This window comes from Arvicola amphibius, chromosome 1, assembly GCF_903992535.2.
Source record: "Arvicola amphibius chromosome 1, mArvAmp1.2, whole genome shotgun sequence".
NCBI classification, from domain to species: Eukaryota; Metazoa; Chordata; class Mammalia; order Rodentia; family Cricetidae; genus Arvicola; species Arvicola amphibius.
In genome coordinates this window covers 145,648,815-145,656,041 of record NC_052047.1, presented here as the reverse complement: position 1 = coordinate 145,656,041, position 7,227 = coordinate 145,648,815, and positions in this window count along the sequence as shown.

The window sequence follows — 7,227 nt, the reverse complement described above, 5'->3', positions numbered from 1 at the left end:
AGCCTCTCTGCAGGTGCTGTGGTAATTTAGGCACAGAGAGCTGTAACCAGCTGTGCACAGTCACCTGCAGACCAGCAGCCTGGAGCCAGCTTCGGATGCTCCCTCCAAACAAATGAAGCACTCACAGAAAACTGTGTTTGGAGTGCTTAGGGCACAAATCGGTCACAAGAAAACCCGGGCCTGTCTGAATGTGAACCTCTGGGTGGGTCCTGCCTGGTTTGTTCTAGTTTCGACACTAAAGAATCATATCTATAAAACCTCTACTGTGGACAAACTGGGACAGATCCTGTGGTCTGGACAAGGCCACGCCTCCCTAAGCAGGGCACAGTGCATGTGGGTGGGGATGGGGCAACTGGCTTCCTTCCAGCATGAAAGGATACCACAGGAGTTGCTGGGCTGCAAAGCCAGGCAGGCTCAGGGCTCTGAAGCTGTATATGGCAAATATTAACAGATTTTATGGCAAAAGCCCGGGCCCTGGAAGCCACAATAAGCTGGGCTCATCCACTTGTTTCCAGAACATCATTGTGAAAAGCAGAGAAAGATTTATTCAATGCGGCCATGTAGAGAAGAGAAACAAAGAGAAACAATTGCCCCCAAGTTCCTCTTCTGAGGCCCAGATACGAGGTTCAGGGTTAAGCAGAGGACAGGAGGTGTGCAGAGCTAAGCAGTCCTGGTCAGGGTGTGGTCCTGCCCGTCACTGACCCATCACTGTCAGCTCCAGGCTCTCCTGCAAGGGGGTCTGACAAGTTCTCAGAACTCTGGGAGATCTCTCTGGGAGACAGGCTCCCCTGTGGCTGGCATCAGGCTTCAGCCTTTCCCTTCCCCAGCATGAGACCCTTGTGGCAATTCCAGTGCCTTGGGGTCCATTGTTTCAGGAGTCTCACAGCACAACTGATTCTAAAATATCTCCTCCTGGGGCTGAAGAGATTTCTCAGCAATTAAAAGGTCCCAAGCACCTGCACTGACAGCTCACAACCACCTGTAACTCCATGGGTTCTGGTGCCCTCTTCTGGCCTCCACGGGTATCTGTGTGCATGTGTTACACATAAATTCATACAGATGCACATACACATAAATAAAAATAATCTTTAAAATAACTTCTCTCCTATCCTGAAGGCTACAACTGGGCAAGAAATGAAGCTGCATTCCCATGTATGTAATTCCCACCTCACCCTGAACCCCAGGAGCTGGAGGACCCACAGGAGCATCTTGGTCAGCACTGCTGGGCCTCACACAAAATCAAACCAACTCTGTTTGAGGCTGCTGCACACTGGGTCAGTGTCTCTGTCCCCACAATAGCTGCACAGCTCTTCTCTCAGACACCAGGCCACCCACTGAGACACTGAGGGTCTCTAGCTCAGATTCTCAGATGGGGGAGTAAAAGTTACATCAACAGGGGTCTGGAGGGATATCACGGCTACCCTTCGTCCTGCCTTCTATTTGGAAATCAGAGAACCTGCAGGCTCCCACTGTGAAAACTCCCTATTCCTCAGAGAGCTGTAATAAGAGCACTATCTGTAGATCCTGATCTATCTCTCTCTTTAGAGCATGCTGCTCTGTCTGCTCACATCCTTAACAACTCGTACAATAAATTCCTTACCCCTTCTGTCCGCTTCAGTGTCCCCTGTGAGCCCACATCTGAGACCATTCTTATTCCCCTTCTGGAGGCCCTGCCACGCTTCTGGGAGTAGCTTTTCATTTTTCACCTTCCGATAGTATTTGTGCTCCACCATGTAGATACAAGAACATCTCAAAGACATTAGGTTCCTCTCAAAGATATAACAGTAAATCAGAGAAAAGACAGTAATTGGCACTTTGCGGTTTTCCGGGGCTTTAGTGAACCTTCCTTTTTCATGGTGGGGCTCCTGCCTCTGGGATGACAGTGATAACTGAGCAGGCAGCATCTGCTGGAGGTTGGAGTGATGGCGGCAATTTCTCAAAAGTAAAGGCAGACCCCACGTTGCCCAGTTCTTCCTTCCATGAACAATCTCTCCCTAGTGTGTGGTGCCGTGTGATTGCTTCTTACCAACAGCAGAACACGGGCTCACTCTGTAGCCCAGACTAGACTCAAACCAAGAGCAATCCTGACTCTGCCTCCTCCTGAGTGCAGGTGTGAGCCACTATACCTGGCTAGAATCTCTTTGAAAATTCCCACGTACACCTGTGAAGCCACTGGTCTCAACAGTGTGTTGACAAGACTCAGCAGGGCATTCACAGGGCAACTGCCCCAGGCCGCATTCTCCTCTTACGAGCACAATCAGCATCATCTTCCAGGCATTGGAGATCTTCTGAGAGAAAGACTACAGTATCTGCTCCCACATAACTGCCACCAGCCGCATCTGCCCTCCCTGGAGACGTAGAGTGGACGTCAAAGCCAGACATGGCCTCCCTCTCCATGGTGAACTTAAGTTCCCCGGGGGGAGGGGGGAGGGGATGGGGGAAGAGAAAAACCAAAAAGACCACACTTGTGTTCAAGATTACACAACACTGACTGTGTTTCTCCACATTCCAAATGCTGTGACCCTTTAATACAGTTCCTCATGTGGTGACCCCCAACCATAAAATTATTTTCATGGCTACTTCATCACTATAATTTTGCTAATGTTATGAATCGTAACGTAAATATCTGCTATGTAGGCAATCCGATGTGTGGGCCCTGTGGGGTCATGACCTACAGGCTGAGAACCACTGGGGCAGATCTTCATGACTGTGGGAATCTGAAAGGCTGCAAACTCAGAGCCAAATTATACTGGGTTATTGCAAGTCCCATAAGTAGTCATTAATAGAACGGTCATTAAAGTTTGTCCTAACTTCCTCGTGACTACAGAGTGAAGAAAACCTTTTAAAATACACTAACTTAGCAGACTACCACTTCCACCAACCCCCAAATTAGAATGCAGTCAGGCAGCATCCAAAGCCTAGAGCGGAGTGTTCTCCACACTCTATGGCAGAACCCTTTGCCCAATTCCCCACTCCTGGCAGAATGAGCCCGTAAGACCCCATGACAGGAGTTAGGAGTTCCTGTCAGCCTGGGAGGAGGCTTGACTTGATTTTCAATCATTCACTCATTTCAAATAAACATTTGTGGCTAGGCATGGCAACTCATGCCTTTAACACCAGCACCAAGGAGGTAGAGGCAAAGAGATCTGAGTTCAAGCCCAGCCTGGGCTACATAGTGAGTTCCAGGTCATACATGCCTACATAGAGAGACCTATCCTAAGAACAAACAAATGAATAAATCCAAAAAACAAAACAAAACAAAACAAAAAACAACTCCTGTTTCTGGTCAGGAGTTTTGCATATGTCACAATCTGCTCAGGCCGGAGTCACAGAGCTTCCTGCTCTCCGACAATAAAAAAGTCACAGAGTTGATCTGGTTCCATTTCCACCTAGAAAGAAATCTTTCTTTCCCCAGAGCAGGGTGAGGCAAGTAGATAACACAAAACCTGTGACTTTCGCTCAGAAGACTCCAGAAACTCGTCAGACCTGGTTCAGGATTCTGGAAACAGTGGGCTGGAGGCTAGGGTCTCTTCAAGGTCTGCTTGTTCCCTGGGAATAGCCTGGGCATTTGTGGCCGATCCCCAGTGTGTTTATTCAGGATCGGCTGATCTTGCTTGGGAACATGTCCCTTTCCTAATAAAAAAGAAAAAAAGATTCCAAGATGCTTAAGAAGTAGAGACATCCAAGCCATACCTGAGAGCCTGACACATTGGCATAGCCATGAGGCACAACCTGCCCTCCATCGGAGAGAGGCTCCCCTCCCTTGAACCAAACCATGAATTTAGTAGAAAATGGAACTTACTGGGAGACCACAGACCTCCCCCCCTCCACCCTCCCTCCTGCAAGGACAAGATCCCTGGGTGTTGTAGGCCTTTCCTTGTTGCTGGGACATTTGGACATTGTGACCCAGCTGTGACCTCAGGGCCTCACCCAGGAGGGGACATCAGCCCCTGCTTGAAATGACCTTGCGAGAGAAGCTTTGCGGTTTTACACACCCATTCCCACTGTCCAAGTTCATTTTTGTTTTGGGGTTGTGTGGCCCTCTAGATGTCTGTCTTGCTATAGGGTCTCAGGATAAATAAACCAAGGTATCCATCTGTGATGACAAGGGATCCAAAAGTCAGAGAGAGACCTGAACTCCTGTAGAGGCGCTGCCCTCAGCCCTGGGCCCAGGTTGGTGATCCAGGGCATGATGGGAGATCAAAAGGGATACTCTGCTTACAGGGGTAAAGGCTTTGGACAGGTCCAAGGCAATGTCAGGGAAAGAACCTGGTACATTATCATGTGGGGGTGCATCCCAGTATCTCGTCTGGAACCACAGTACAGAGTCCATACTCCACACAGCATTGCCTAGCATGCTGAGGCCCTGGGTTCCACCACCAGCACCACATACCCCAGCATGGTGGTGAGTACCAGTACTTGGAAGGTGGAGGCAGGAGCTACACAGCAAGTTGGAGACCAGCCTGGGCTATGTGATGCCCTGTCTCACAAAATAACAAAGATGATGAGAACTGGGACTCGAAACTGAGCTTCCTCAGGGGCCCTTTGGTGTTGCTTTAACGAGTCAGGACATGGACACACGGGGCCACAATGGACTAGCTTTGGGGTTCAGAGATTTTATTCATGTTTAACTGGACCTAAGGTGGCTGGCTCAAGGCACTTTGGAAAACACCATTATTTCTTCTAGTCCCGTATGACAAAGCCTGCAGCGCATCCTGTCCACAGTTCCAGTTGAGAGAAGCCATAGACACACAGCCAGGATGTTTTGGCTGAGTAGACACCGTTGCTAAATAACCAGAAGCCAAAGCGTAGAAACAGATTGGGACAAATGGAAGGTTTTCCAACAGAACTTTCCAGACTCTGGTTCACGAGTCACAGAGCCATTGCTAGGACAGGTTATGTCTTACCTCCTTCTGCCTTTGAATCACCCTCCAGTGTAGCAGTCCAAACCCACCCATGATAACCTCACCGTGTATCAAATCATCTCTGAAGTGTGGGAGCTCAGAAACCCTGAGCTGGGTAGCCCCAGCCTGAGCTGCCTTGTGAGGTTATGGAAGGCGGCCCTTGGACGCTGCCATCTCATCTGAAAACTCAACGGGGCCAGGGAACCTGCCTCAAGGCAGTGTTTGGCACATTGGTGTGGCTGTGGGTAGGAGGCCTCTGCCCCATCTGCTGAGTGTCCTCGGGATATGGTGGTGGCTCCAAGGCCACAGGCTGAAGTACCATGACCTCTATGCAGATTTGAAAGATGAGCTTCTGTCTGGTGTTACTACGGTCTACTGATTACAGGGGTCAGTGCTATTCTGGGGGAGGGGGCTTCAGATCACAGGGTTACCTGCAGGTGGGTCTTGGGGTGCCATCTTGGAGGCTGCTGCAGAAGAGTCCAGAGCAAGGAGACTTGGGAAGGCCCACTGAGAGGAGAGGCTTGCTATCAGGACCGGAGTTCTAGGAACTGCAGTCTGGTTACCCTCCACTGCCTGAGAGAATAGGATGGAGATCAGGGCCTCCCACTTTCTCAGAGTTCCTTCCTGGCTGACTCCTGGCCTAGCAGGGCCCTGGGAGAGTTCTCAGCCAAGGTGCTGGAGCTAGGCAGCATGGTTGCAAAACAGAACTACGGCAAGAACAGCTGATGCGGGTGAGTTGGAAGGCATCAGAGACAGATGATCTCAGTGCCTTAGATGTGACATCTGTGACCTCTGGCTCACACATGTCTGTCTGCCAGCCTGCCAGGGAAGGCAGAGGTCTGGGCCTCTCAGAAAACAAAATTACTCAAGCCAAAGCCAGGAGCAAGACAGCTTTCCGATAATCAACACCTGTGGTTTGTGGAGGCTGAGGGGGAACTGGATGAAGCTGCCATCCCTGAGCCTCTAAGGGCAGGAACAATGGGCCTCTGTGTATGGCTTAAATCACCCTTTTTTCATGTGTGTGTGGAGGGGGCAACAACCTCAGGTATTGGTCCTCACCTTCATCTTGTTTGAGACAGGGTCCCCTACTGTCTGCCCATACTTCTGGCTCCCATGTTGACAAGAATGTAAGATTATAGATGCTCAGATCGGCTTTTTGTGGACGAGGATTCAGGTCCTCAAGTTTCCACCGCAAGCGGTTTGCCCGCTGAACCTGGAGTTCGCCAGTTCAGCGAGGCTGGCCAGGGAGCCCCAGGACCCGTGTCTCGTCTCCCCGGTGGATTCCCAGCTCGTATCACCACACTCGGCTTTTTTGGGGGGGAGGGGTTCTGAAAATCAAACTCAGTCCTCATGATTGCGTACCGAGCACTTTACCAACTGAGCCATCTCCCCAACCCTTAAATGCAATTCTTTTTAAAACATTTTAGACCAGGGGCTGAAGAAATAGCTCAGTGGTTAAGAGCACTGGTCCCTCTTTCAGAGGGCTGGAGTTCAGTTCCCAGCACCCATGTGGCAGCTCACAAGGGTCTCCAGTTACAGTGAATCTGGTTCCCTCTTCTGGCCTCTGGGCACCATCCACTCTGTGCTCTTACGTACTGTGGTAGTTTGAGTGTAATTGGCCCCCATAATCTCATAGGGAGTGGCACCATTAGGCAGTGTGGCTTTGGTGGAATAGGTATAATCTTGCTGGAGGAAGTGTGTCACTGTGGGAGCAGGCTTTGAGGTTTCCTGTGCTCAGGATACTGCCCAGTGTCTCAGTTGACTTCCCGTTTTCCACATGATGTTAGCACTCCTTAGCTCCAGTGCGTCTGCCTACACACCACCCTGCTCTCCAGCATAAGGGACTGAACCTCCGAAACTGTGAGTCACCCCAATGAAATGTTTTCTTTATAAGAGTTGCTGTGGCCATGGTGTCTCCTCACAGCAATAAAAATCCTAAGACACATATGTACTGGCAAAACACTCATACACATAAAATAAAAATAAACCTAAAAAAAAATTAAAAACACTTCTAATCCAGAAGCTAGGCAAGCATGAGAGTATACATCTGTGATTCCATGCACTCTGCCCCAGGTCTCGGAGCCCATCCCTTGCAGTGGGGCTGGAATGAAGACACCTACCGCTACACCTGGTCTCAGCTACATTTTCCAGGGCAAGCTGCTTTAATTCCCTTATCCTATCGACTCATTTGAGTAACCCAATGTTGTCACAGGTCTGTGTCACCAAGAGCTCTCCCGGGAACACGGGTGTGTTACTCTGCTGTGAAATTGTGTTCTGAGGGTCTGTTAGAAACAAGTCTGGAGGTGTCTTCACCCCATCACTG